The following is a 14,192-nucleotide window of genomic DNA, read 5'->3' on the forward strand; positions in this document are numbered from 1 at the left end:
AAGGGGACCCCCGGATGGCACCATGAACCCCCCAGGACGTCGGCGGCCCCCACCTCCTCCTGGGGCACCCGAGGTCGGGAGGAGCCCCTTGTCCATGGATTGGACAAGGGCTCTGGGGGAGAGGGGGAGGTTGGCTGCCCCTCTCCTCCAGAGCCCCCCCATACCATGGACCATGCGGGCTGGTATAGCTCAGGGTGCGAAGCCCCATGTGGCCGGGACTCTGCATTCTGGCTATCCCAGCCTGCATGGGGGACAAGGGGTTAAGGAGGCTTGGGAGGGGAGACCCCACACTGTCTGTTTTCATGAAATGTATATAATATGTATACAGAACTCGGAATGCAGTAACCTGTACTGCAGCACTGTCATTTTACACAGTTTAAAAACCATTTTTCCTATGAAACTTTAAAATCATTTATTTCAAAAACTATAAAGTCTTTTCACAAAAATTTTTTTAACCATGTTCCTACTCATCTGCTTAATATACATGCCAAATTTGGTGATGATAGCATGTAAGGGGGCTTCACAGTTAACCATGGAATTTAGCACTATTGACTTCAATGTAAACGTGAATTCGGTACTCGAAATTGCCGAGTTTTCGAGTTTCGAGTGCTTACTCAGAACTGCCAAATTCCGAAGGCAAACTCAAAATTCGGAATCCGAAAGCTCAGCCCTGGCTGGGAATACACGGGTCGATCCAGCAGCCGATTAGCCGGATCGACCCCAGCCATGTCCCCGCGCGTGCGCGCGGATCGATTACTGCTCGTCTCCGCCGGCGCTCCTTATCAGCCGCTCGGTTCCCTGCCATTGTCCGCCGGCGGGGATCGAGCGGGCGGGGGTCGAGCAGCGCGATCGGACCAGCTGAATATTATCAGCTGGCTGGATCAGCTGCTCGATACACGGTACAGAAACGTACCGTGCATCCCCAGCATAAGGAAACTGCCTAAATTATCCATTCAATGTATTCACTTAATTTACCCTTATACTACATATATTTGGTAAAATTGGATGAAAAAGATTGGATCATTAGTGGCCACCTTAACACCGCTTCATTTTTTTTTTAACCAATAAAACGATAAATATCGTTTTAAAATGTAAATTAATGCGGCACCATTTTTATACTGACGGCGCTGTGCGCCATTTTTAACTGTTCCGATCCAGAAGGCTCCAGAAAGGGAAAATGGTGATGTTACTGATGATCATACTCGGTGTTATTGTCAGGGACTCCCTTTGCTGCCCGAGGAAGGAGTAAGCACAATCCAGTGACTCTGCATCCAACAACCTCATGCTGTCTATTCCTGCCGTTGTGTAGTGGAGTCAGAGCTCTCGTGCACCAATGCAGTGTGTCTTACCAGTTATATAAAACATTTTCTTTAAAAGTTGCTGGGCCCCTCAGGTATTCAGACAGGCCCCAATGTAGGCCTAAATGATTTTAGGAAAAAATTGCATTGAGCGATTTCTGTCTGAAATTTCGATTCATGATTTCCTTCAAATCAAGCTTTGTTCCCCCTCTGTGCCTATTTGTTCCCCCTCTATGCCTGTTTGTTCCCCCTGTACCCCTCTCTCTTTGTGACCCCTTTGCCTCTTTATGTCCCCTCTGGGTCTCTCTCTTGCCCCCTTTGTGTCTCTGTGCCTGCTCTGTTTCTTTATGTGTCTCTGTGTCTTCTGTGTCTCTGTGCCTGCTCTGTGTCTCTGTGTTCCCCAAGCTGCATCAGTTCTGAACATAGCTTCAAGCACGAGTCCAACGATGCCCGTCTATCCACTTCGCCTCCTGCAGGCTCTAATGCACAGAATACTGTATGTCACATAACATCACGGAATACTTCCTGTATGTCACATGACATCACGGAATACTTCCTGTATGTCACATGACATCACGGAATACTTCCTGTATGTCACATGACATCACGGAATACTTCCTGTATGTCACATGACATCACGGAATACTTCCTGTATGTCACATGACATACAGGAAGTATTCCGTGCATTAGAGCGTGCAGGAGGTGAAGTGGATAGAACCCGGAGTTTTGCCAAGCACAAGAGCCGGCAGATGGCGGTAGAGGACGGACTCGTGCGGAAAGGTATGTCCAACGCTGCGGGCCGCACACGTTTGAAGCCACTTCTTGACGTGATCGCGATAATTGCTGCTTTGATGATTCCGAAATTGTGATCTTGGTGATCACGATTTCGGCTTAAATTCGATTTATCTTTCAGGCTTACTCCAATAATCATGAATGCCTCTCTGGTCTATCCAGGAGGCTCCACAAAGGGAAAATGGAGCAGTCACTGTTCATAGCCCCCCAGCTCCCCCCACGTACTGTGATGGCTGCATGTGTGAGAAAATGCTAAATACTAGAAGCCTGACTGACCACTGGGCCCTGACCTTTCAGGCTTCAAGCCTTCAGCATTTTATCACACATGCAGCCATCATACAGTACATGGGGGGAGCTGGGGGCTCTGTCTTCAGGGGGGAGTCTTGAAGCCTGGACACTGGAGCAGGGGGTCAATCAGTCAGGGTGTTATACATACTGTTGTAGTAGCACCCAGGGTGATGCCCTGAAACAGGGTGGCACTACACTGGTGTACTGGTCTCCCACCCCACCTGTGTGGGGTGGGAGACCAGTAGCTTTTAGCTAGTAAGCATTTTTCAAATTGGCCAATAAATGGTATTATCCTGATTTAAAACTTCCTGTCTGTAAAATACAAGCTCTAGTCTGCAGCAATGTTTAGCTACTAAGATAAGGAATCACAGTGTTTCTTCCCCCTCCTGCCTCTTCCCCCTCCCCTTGCTTGTAGAGTGGTCAGACACAGGCTGGAATGATTTGTCTGTGATCTGTCCACATAGGATCAGCTTGCTAGCAAGTAAGGATTAAAGCATGCCAGCAAACTACCCAAATCTGTAGGTAACTTTTTTTTACTTTTATAATATCAAGCAGCTCTATTCAAATCCTCAGAGTTCTGGTTGTGATGTTTACATTTGGTCTCTTTTACTAGTTTGCTTAACTAGTTAGGGCCTGTTCAGACTGTCAGCGTATAAAGCACGCGTATAAAATCAAAGAAACGCAAGTTGAAAAACGCATGCATTTTTCTTGCGTCCTAATGCATTTTCTATTGCGTTTTGCACACACACGTGACCCAGGGGAAAAAAAGAATTATGGGAACCGCAGAGGGAAATGTACGCTAAAAATGCAATAGTACGCGTTTTTGATACACGTCCATAGACTTTCTATGCCTGACGCACAGAACTACATGCAGCAATGCGGATAAGAAACGTATGCGTCTCATACGCATACATGTGAACTAGCCCATTCAAAAGCATTAGGAGCCGTTTCTATGCGTTTTTGGTACCCGTACGCTTTCCCTGAAAACGGCTAGGAACGCGCATAGTCTAAACAGGCCCTTAGCCTTAATCTTATTACCTGAGCTAGGCAAAAATAAAAAAAAAGCTCCCCATACACTCAAATGGGTCAACGAGCCAACCACTGTGCTGTCGTAGTCTGCCGTAATCATTTGGAGGTACTGACGTGTTTTTTGTTTTGTTTGGGGGGGGGGGGGGGTGTTATCTGCCCTCGGGCTCACACATCCTGTTGATCTGATTTTCCCTACATAAAGCTGAATTATTGCATATACCTCCTTTCTCAGCACTAGTGACTTGCAAAAGCTCTTGCTAATGGTATGGGGGATTTTTCTAAAATCCCATCGCTCAAGTGGGATCACACCCATAGCATTACACTAGCAAGAGCTTTTCAAATCACAAAGCGCTCAGAAAAGCTCTCCTAGTGGGTTCCAGGCCTGAAAGTGTGCTGCTGACTGCTTTTTTTGGGCCTTTTGTCAACGTGGGCTAACTCCTGCAGGATACAGCAGTGAGGCCTGGAACCCACTAAAAAGCGCTATCGCAATCGCTAGTGATTTGTGATGGCGTTTTCCCTGCTCCTATACAATTCATTAGAATGGAAATGCTGCATGTTTTGCAATTTTTATTTTTTTTTATTTTTTTTATAGATCTATATTTTCCCTAAGGGCTGGAACCCACAGAAGAGCTTTTGGCAGCGTTTTGCCAGCACTGCGATACACTAGCAGTTTGCCAAAACGCTGGGCTAATGTTAATGGATGGGGCAACTTCCACAGGAGCGTTTGCGTTTCCCAGAAACGCAAACGCAGGACCTGCAGCATTTTGGGAGCGTTAGCGCTTCAATGTAAAGTATTGAAACGCTAGCAGAAACGCTCAGCAAAACCTAAACTGAGCGGTTTTGCTAGCGTTTTGCGGTTCAGCACACTGTAACAAAATGAAAAATAATTCACAGGACCAATCAGGATAAAAACGCAAAACGCAAAACGCTAGGCACCCGCTGGGGAAAAAAATACAATGTTGCAAAACACGACCAAAAACGCGCATGAATCCGCTTGCAAACCGCTCAGACAAAACCCTAGCGGTTGCGTTTTGCGTTTGCGGTTTTCAGTGGGTTCCAGGCCTTAGAGTCTGAAGCGAATATAAATCCTGCTATTTAGCTTAACGAGTATGAGGAGAGGTGAAATGCCGCATTCCCGCGGCAAAACAAGGGCTTTATATCCCCCATATCCCGGGGCAAAATTCCACGACTTTCAAAGCCGTGGATTTTGCTGCCTGGGGGAGGCAGAGCTTTGTGCTGTAGCTCTGCCTCTACTGGAGTCGATCTCAGTGCGGATCTCCACCTTTCCCCGCCCCTCAATGTGAAAGAAGATGGGGGCAGGGAGAGGCGGCAATCAGTGGAGATTGATTTCAGTAGAGGCAGAGCTACGGCGCAAAGCTCTGCATCTTACAGGAAGCGCTCCCCGCATTTTTCCCCAGGGATTTAGGGGGGGGGGGGTTATAATGTCTTCAGACCCTCTTGAGGACTGCAGTGCTAAACCCCCCTAGTGACCAGGCAATTTTTTGTAAAATGGGCCACTGCAGCTTCAAGGTTAAGCTGCAGGGCCGCACAACACAGCACACAAGTGATCCCCCCCCCCCCCCCTTTTCTCCCCACCAACAGAGCTCTCTGTTGGTGGAGTCTGATCGCTCCCCCCATGTTTATTTTTTTTTAAATAAATATTGTTGTTTTGTTTTTGTTTTTTTATAAAAAAAAAACCAGTTTCTTTAAATATTAACCCTCCCTCCCCACAGCCAGCCAATTATGGCAATCGGCTGTCATAGGCTTCTGCCTATGAGAGCCGATCGCTCTCTTGTCCCCCAGGGGGACAGCTGTGTCACACGGCTGTCCCCAGTGCAGCGCTGCTGCTGATCGCAGCGCTGCACCGTGTAAATAGACGGCGATCACGCCGTCTAACAGACTCCGGGGCGGCAATAGCCGCTCAGAGACTGAAGGCGGGGCGGAGCTCCGCCCCCCAAGCAGGAGATGCGCGCGCAGCCTGCGCGCTATCTCCTGCAAAACAGAGCCCCAGGACTTTACGCCAATTGGCGTTAGGCGGTCCTGGGGCTGCCGCCGTGGCCACGCCCATCGGCGTGACGCGGTCGGCAAAAGGTTAATCGTAATCATACTAGTGGTATCTGTACCATCCATTTACATTGTCAGAGCATTTAGGAAAACTGCTAGCGATTGAAAGTGCTCCCTAAAGGCTCTAGTGGGTTCCAGGCCTAATGCTGGGCATATACGGGTCGTTTTCTTGTTATCAATCGAGCCGCTGATGGCTCGATTGATAATATCCGACGTGTCCGATGACCCGCCGGATCGATACCCGCGGGCGGACAATAGCGGAAAACGAGCGGAAGATAAGAGAGGCGCCCGCGGGGACGAGCGGGAATCGATCCAGACGCAAGCGGGGACGCGCGGGAGTCGATCCGGCGGCTAATCGAGCCACAGAAATGGATCGTGTATGCCCAGCATAAGGTAGTTTTAGATCTTGCATATTTTGGTAAGCAGATGCAATTTGCAAATGCTGAGCCATTTTAATTAGTAAATAGACATGAGACAGCCAGTATGTCAGGTGACGCCTATTCTTAGCACACACACACCCTTTTCTCTTTTTGTTTGCAGAAAAGGCAAGCCAGTCACATGGTGGGCGGGGCGAGTAGTGAGAACAATGTCCTTAGCCAGTGCAGTTTGCTGGCCAGGCAGCCGAAGGGTCGGGAGCTGCGGTACACACGCTGGACTCTCAGCTAGTGATGTCGCGAACCTCTGATTTTCGATTCGCGGATCCCGTTCGCGAACCTTCGTGGAAGGTTCGGTTCACGAAAAAGTTTGCGAACCGCAATAGACTTCAATGGGGAGGCAAACTTTGAAAAATAGAAAAAATTATGCTGGCCACAAAAGTGATGGAAAAGATGTTTCAAGGGGTCTAACACCTGGAGGGGGGCATGGCGGAGTGGGATACATGCCCAAAGTCCCGAGGAAAAATCTGGATTTGACGCAAAGCAGCGTTTTAAGGGCAGAAATCACATTGAATTCTAAATTGCAGGCCTAAAGTGCTTTCAAACGTCTTGCATGTGTATACATCAATCAGGGAGTGTAATTAGAGTACTGCTTCACACTGACACACCAAACTCACTGTGTAACGCACCGCAACAGGGGACGTGGAGGCACACCATGGGGCAACGGAGGCTGGTCTTAGTGTGCACAACCAGCCTCTGTGCCCCAGTAACATAATTAAATCCCACCTAGGGTTCTCTTTAAGAGCTTTTTAAAATGAAAACTTGATTTTAAGGAGGCTTCAGAGTATCTTTAAGTGTCTGCAGGGGCGTAGCAATAGGGGTTGCAGAGGTTGCGACGGCATCGGGGCCCTTGGGCCAGAGGGGCCCTCCCTCAACTCCAGTTTTAACTCTATTGGTCCTGTTCGCATAATAATCACTTCTATAGATACTTTGAATACTAGTAATCATTAACAAGCTGTTCCCCATCCCCTTTTTGCACCTCAGACACTATAGTTGCCATTGGCAGGTTTTGGTGCACCGTATCAATTGTTATGTATAGAGTGCTTGGGGGGCCCCATTGTAAAACTTGCATCGAGGCCCACAGCTCCTTAGCTACGCCACTGAGTGTCTGAGGTGGCCATACATCTAGTGACTTGGAAGCCGATCGATTATCTGATTTGATAATTGTTGTATTGGATAAAAATCAGTGCCACCACAAACTTACCCAATAGACAATTCGACTGAGATCAGGCCGAAACTGGGTGAATGTATTGATCACACATGCTGGAAAAAATGGTGTGAGATATTGCGAGCGTTTCGACCCCCCATATGTTACCTGTCATGCCGTCCACTTTGAGTCTGCTGTACTTCAGCATTGGGGTCCCATGTGAATACCGGAATATAGTATGTGGAGCCCACGTTACACCTGCTGCCACGTGGGGTGGAAGTACGGAAGACAGCGGACAGGTAAAGTATTTTAATGCGTATGGGGGGCACAAATTCAATTGGAAATCAGCCTGCAATGTATGGGCAGCCAATGGTTCATATACTGTGTGTCTCTATCTCTCTCTCCTCATAGAAGTGAATTGATATCGATTGGAAAAATCGATCTTAAAATCAATTGGCCAGTAAATTTGCAGAAAAAACTGTATTCCCAGCATTATAAGTGAACAGTAGATGTTAAGGTGCCCATACATCAGAAGATTATGGGCAGATTTGACAAAGAGACAAATTTGTCTCTAATTAAATCTGATTAGAGATAACTTTGTCTTTGTCAAAGCTGCCCATATACTACAGGCCGATTCCCGTCCGATTTCAGCATGAAATCTTCAGGGAATTGGCTGAGCCCGCCCCGTCTGCCCCCCAATGTATAAATGTGCCCCCCCATGAGTGCATTTACATATTACCTGTCCTGTGTCAGCCTTCAACGCAGTGTTGGTAACCTCCAGGTGGCTCTCCGTACACGCCACTGGGGCATAGTGTTGGAGGCGGACCCTGGACCCGGAGGTGATGGACACTGTGTGGACTGGAGGCTGACACAGGACTAGTAAAGTATAAATGCGCACACGGGGGGCACAGTTATACATTGCTGCAGGGGTATTAGTTTCGTCGCCCGTTCTGAAATTGCCCGCTGCGCCCCAGATCAACCAACTTTGGTCTGACATCTTGCACCAGGCACGATCAACTAGCTCAACCAATTTAGCCCGAAATTGGTTGCATTGTCAATCGGGCCTGCACTTGGCGGCACTGATTTTCAACTAATTTGATAATAATCACCTGATGTATGGGCACCTTAAGCCCGGTCCACACGGGGAGAGATTGTGGCGATCCGGCGGCTCGATTAGCCGCCGGATTGCCTCTTCCGCGTGCCCGCCGCGTCCCCGCTCGGCGCGCGTGCGCGGGAATCAATACCCGCTCGATTCCCGCTCGTCCCCGCGCCGCTTATCTGCCACTCGATTCCCTGCCATTGTCCCCTCGCGCGGAGCGAGCAGGGAATCGGCGGTGCTAAGAACCGTCCTGTCGGATCTTATCTATCGAGCCGCATCAGCGGCTCGATTGATAAGGAGCATCGCGGCCGCATCTACGCGTGTAGATGCGGCTTTAGCCCTGATTCATCACGTTTGCAAGAAAAACTGTTTCCAAGCCCAGTGTCCTAGAGGGCTTTGAGGTCAGACCCTGGGGCTATCTCCCCAGGTGGCAGCAGTTCAAATATAGCTCAGCTAGATTTCCAGTAAATGCAAGAGTAATCCCAGCTTTGAGGGCTTTCTGTGTATTGTTGTTATCTGTTTATCCAGATTAAAGTCTGGTCCTTGAACTGAATCCCAACACCCAATTGTTTAGGCTTTCTTATCCATGAAGGCACATCTAATTATGATGCAGATGCAGACTTAAAATGTTATCAGTTGCAGCAGTCTCTATGGGGGAGGGGGAACGATGGCACAATGGATTGGCTTCTTGCAAACAGTGGCTGGAGGGGGACAATAAGTGAGTAAAGCTGAGTACACACTTACGATAACGATTGTTCGATATCGATCGTTCCAACGATCGTTTTTTTGGACGATAATGACCGTTATCGTTCAATCCGACCGATCCAACCCGGCAGATTTTTCAAAAGATAATCATTCAATCGTTGCAGTGTGTACAAAGATCGTCCGATAATGATTATCTGTGGAGTAGTACGCATGTTCTTATTGCCTGTCATAACGTCGCTTCCGTTTGCACACACATTTTTTTATCGTTCGTCGTTCAGTACTTTATACTTATATCATTCACGTGTGTACACAATCGTTCATTACGAACGATCTTTTCGGTCTAATTTGAATATTGTGTAAACGTCACGAATCGTTCGTAACAAACGATCTTTATCGGACGTGTATACGAACCTTTAGTAAGTGCTTTTCTGAGCGTTTTGTGATTGATTAGCGCTTTCTGAGCTCTTTTTAAAAATCTCTCCCATTCACTTTCATTAAATAGTGGTAAAAATCGATGCGATCGAGTACGTGAAAAATTGCGCTTTTTTCCCTGCGATTTTAATGAAAGTTAATGGGAGACATTTTTAAAGCGCTAATCAATCACAAAGCATTAAGAAAAGCACTTAGTTTGTCTGAGCCCTTAGGGCCCGTTCTCACTATGCCGATTAGCGGGTGAGTCGCTAGTGCAATAGTAACTACATGGCAGTGATCTCACTGCCGCAATTGCCACCGACCACAGGTGTTTCCGTGATTAGCGGCAAACGCGTTGCATGCAGCATTTTGCCACGATTGAGTGATCATGGTACAGTGCTTAACAAAGCGCTGATTGCGATCGTTGGAAATCGTAAGGGTGTCCAGTGAAATTTTTTTTTTTTACGGTAAAATCACCTGCGCAAAACTGTAGCGCTAAGCGCTACAGTTTTTCTACTTTGTAGTGAGAAGGGGCCCTAAGGGCTGTTTTCCACTATGAAACGCAATCTCATTTCAAAGCAATTTTCACTAATGCGATGGAGCTACTATACTCAGTATAGCAGAGCTCAATCGCAAACAAAATGCGGCAGGACGATTTCGCTTGGGCCAAAATTACGACGCAATCAGATCGCACTAATAGAAATGATCACTGCCGTTTCCATTAATTTTACTGTACCCTGCGTTTTGCGATCCGTCAGCAATCTGAATCAGATCGCAAAACGCAGGGTAGTAGAAAAGGGCCCTGAGCTCGTTCATCTCTGCTGTTTATCTGGCATGCTGGATGTGTAATTGACATTTGGGGGCAGCTGTACACTTGCTGGATTCTTGGCTGAGGCAGCCCCAAACAGCAGCAATGGCTGAATTTGGGAGAGTGGCTGAATAGAGTACTGGTTAAAGCGGACCCAAACCAAACATTTTTTTAATTCAAAATATTTAGTTGCACCACTCTGACACATACAAACATAAATAAACACTTCTTCAAGCCTATGAGCATTTCGGTGCATGCTTTTCACTCCTCTCTTTTCATAACTAGGGTTATACAGGTGGCAGCCATTAGCAATTCCTCCATTGCTGGACACCTGCTATTCCTCCAGTTTGTCGGTTTCTGTCCCGGCAATATGAAAGGAAGGGAGGGGTTTCCTCATTATATGTAAAATATTTTATATGTGTCATCATGCAGCTGAAAAAAGGCCGTTATTTATTATTATAATTTAGAAAATAGATTTTATTTCTGAAATCTTGTATTTTTAATTTGGGTCCACTTTAAAGTGAACCTAAAGTCAAGTTTAAAAAAATGAGATTAACTCACCTGGGGCTTCCCTCAGCCCCCTGCAGGAGGCCGCAATAGCAGCATAGGGGGTGATATACAGGTTGGGAACACGAAGAATCACTCGCGGTCCCATGCCTGGTGGCCGGTGATGGCCAAACCGGAAGTGTTCGCTGGCGGGTCCTGGACCATCGGATCGGGGCTGCGAGGGCACCGATTGGCTGCAGGGGGCTAAGGGAAGCCCCAGGTGAGTTAATCTCATTTTTTTTAACTTGACTTTAGGTTCACTCTAAGGGCTCTGCCTTTGACATGGGAGATCAGGGTTCGAATCCTGGCTAGGGCCAGTACCTATTCAGTAAGGAGTTCAAGGCAAGACTCCCTAACACTGCAGGGTGGCCTCCTGAGCGTGTCCCAGTGGCTGCAGCTCTTGAGCGCTTTGAGTCCAACAGGAGAAAAGCGCTATATAAATGTTCAGATTATTATGATCATAATTCCACCTAGCTTGTGCATGAGGAGGGTTGTCTGTGTGTAAGGACAGTGGATAGAAATATTGGAGGTGTTGATAAAGTGGATGTGGCTAAAATCCACACACATACCTGGGGATTCCTCCAGCCCCTGTCAGCCGTCATGTGCCCTCACCGCCGGTGGCCCCGGGTCCCCTGAGGCGCAGGATGTCCACTGTGCCTGTGCGAGCGGCTCTCTCGGGCTGACATCATCCGGACTGTATTGAGCTGTAGTTCTACACCTGCGTAGTACAGTCCGGATGACGTCAGCGCGACCACTCAGCCACATGCTGGAGCGCAGGAGAAGCTGACCTGGCAAGGTCGGCATCTCCACTGGAGGGGACCGGAAGCCACCAGAGCTGCGGCGAGGACACAGGACGGATGCAGGGGCTGCAGGGAAGCACCAGGTAAGTGGATTTTTTTTTCCATTGTTCAGACATTCCCTCTTAAAGTGTACTTGAAGCATAGCCCCCAACCGTCCCGTTTTCGTCGGGACTGTCCCGATTTGGGGGGTCTCTCCCGCTGTCCTGTTATGACCCCCCAGTGTCCCGGGCGGCTGGGGGGGTCAGATGTGCAAAAAAAATTATCGAGGCCCCAGCCAGCAGATGCGGTGTGTGGGATGCGGTGTATGGGATAATATTGTCCCTCCCTCCGAATGTGCCCCCCAGTGTCCCCCTGTATGCAGAGTTTAAGAGCGCAGCGGAGCGGGCAGTCTTACCATTCATCCTCGCGTACGGGCATCTCTGGCTTCCATCTACTTCCTGTGACGTCACAGGAAGCAGGAAGCGGAGAAGAGCCAGAGATGCCCGTACGCGAGGATGAATGGCCTCCTCACCCATGGGCACCCTCAGGAACATTAAGGTATATAATATATATATATATATATTATATTTATTATAATATATATATATATATAATATGATTGACTAGGGGTGTGGTTGGGAATGTGTCATGGGTGTGGCCTAAGTGTCCCGCTTTCTCATTTGCAAATGTTGTGAGGTATGCTTGAAGGGGTAAAAAGTGCCTCTAGGGGGTGGTTAGGATCCAGAGACTTCCCCCTCCTGAGGTAAAGAGACTTTCCTGTCCTCCGCAGAGGGGATCCAGTGTTGGCTCCCCGAAAGTCCGCTTGGCGCCGCTCTTACACAAGCACACTAGCGGTGGCTTTCTCTTGGATTAACAGAAATAGCTGAGGGCAATCAGGTCCGCTCTACTGCGCAGGCTCCCACCCCCCACCAGCAGGGCAGCCATCAGGAGGGGACAACTGACACTGCAGTGAGGGGCCCAGGGCTTCTGGGGGCCCTAGGCCCCCCCCCAAAGCGCTGGAAGAGCAGCATGTGCTGGCTGTGGGCCTGTGGCTCACTAACCAGCACACCGCGTTCCAGCACTGTCCAGAGTGACATCAACGTGGGGAGCAGATGAGTGAGCCCACTACAGCGGACTTTCTATACTGGGGCACCACCTATACCTGTCTTCCTATAGTGGGGCTGGAACCACCTAAACCTGGCTATCTATACTGTGGCACCACCTATAACTGGCTACCTATACTAGGGCACCACTTATACTTGGCTACCTTTACTGAGGGCACCACCTGTACCTGGCTACCTATACTGGGGCACCACCTATACTTGGCTACTTATATTGGGGCGCCTATAGCTTGCTACCTATACTGGGGGCACCTGTACCTGGTTAACCTATACTGGTGCACCACCCATACCAGGCTACCTATACTGGGGGCAACTATACCAGGCTACCTATACCAGGGCACCATCTATAGTTAAATACCTATACTGGGGCACCTGTATCTTGCTGGCCTACACTGGGGCACCAGCTATCCCAGGCTACCTATACTGAGGGCATCTACACCAGGCTACCTATACTGGGGCACCACCTATAGCTGGCTACTTATACTGGGGGCACCTATGCCTGGATACCTATACTGGGGGGGGGGGGGGGGATAAACCTGGCTAGGGCAGGGGGACCAGTTGAGACAGAAGGGGACAAGGGGCAACACAGGGGGACAAAAGAGGCACAGGGGGAACAGAGGCAGACAAAAGAGGCACATGGAGAAAAGAGATGAGACGGAAACATGTGGTCACACAGAGGGACACAAAAGAGGCACAAACTGAGGTGAGACAGGGGACAAAAGAGACACAGGAAGAAAAGAGGGGGACAAAAGAGAAGGTATAAAGGATAATAACGGACCTCCAAGTCCCTATCTCATTTGTTAATCAGGGTCTACCTGTATTTTGCTAGTATTTGGCTCCACCCCAAACATGCCATGGTTACACCCACATTTCGCAGCATCATACTGTGCATGCCGCTTTCTTCAGTGTCGGAGCCATGCACATTTTGGCCGCAGTACACTTCGCGCACTTTGCGCACGTACATGGGGGTAGGGTGGCTAGTGGGTGGGCATAGCAACAAGGGTGGGCCCAGGGAGAGGGGGCCCCAGACCTGATGATGTGCCCTGCCCACCAGGTAAGCATAGCTCCCAACTGTCCCTTTTTTGGAGGGACAGTCCCTTTTTGGGAGCCCTGTCCCTCTGTCCCTCTTTCCCCCTCATTTGTCCCTCTTTCAGGACTTTGTCCCTTTTTCTATGTAAATATATATATATATATATATATATATATATATATATATATATATATATATATATATTCTAAAAATGTGTTTGATTGACTCTAAACTTTATTCCCATCCTTTGAATTGATATATTACTAATTTTAAAATGTTAATATGAAGGAAAATGAACCAGGATAGAAAGGACCAGTGTGGTTTGCAATATAAAACAACATATTTTTTTAATGAAGTATTTATGGTATGCGCGACTAGAGGCGTGGTGAGGGTGTGGCCAGGGGTGTGGCAATGGCGTGGCTTAAGTGTCCCTTTTTCTCATCTCAAAAAGTTGGGAGGTTTGGGTAATTTTATTTTTTTTTTTCCCCTTAAAATTGTCAGGTTTACTTTAATCTGCTCTTTGCATTTTGAGGAAATTTCTACTTTCATAACTAGAAAAACAGGCCATTTCTGCTTAGCCACGTTTTATTATTTTTCTGTAATGTGAAATGATTAGTGTCTAGCATTTCATCGTGAATGTT

The 14,192-nt window shown here is 48.1% G+C and overlaps 1 protein-coding gene across 1 annotated transcript in view; it reads left to right on the forward strand.

Moving 5' to 3' along the window:
• LOC137539030 (dispanin subfamily A member 2b-like) overlaps nucleotides 1-14,192 on the forward strand; it is an 80,711-nt gene that overhangs the window by 47,556 nt on the left and 18,963 nt on the right. The gene's annotated exons all lie outside the window — the stretch shown is intronic.

This window comes from Hyperolius riggenbachi, chromosome 11, assembly GCF_040937935.1.
Source record: "Hyperolius riggenbachi isolate aHypRig1 chromosome 11, aHypRig1.pri, whole genome shotgun sequence".
In the NCBI taxonomy this organism is placed as follows: domain Eukaryota; kingdom Metazoa; phylum Chordata; class Amphibia; order Anura; family Hyperoliidae; genus Hyperolius; species Hyperolius riggenbachi.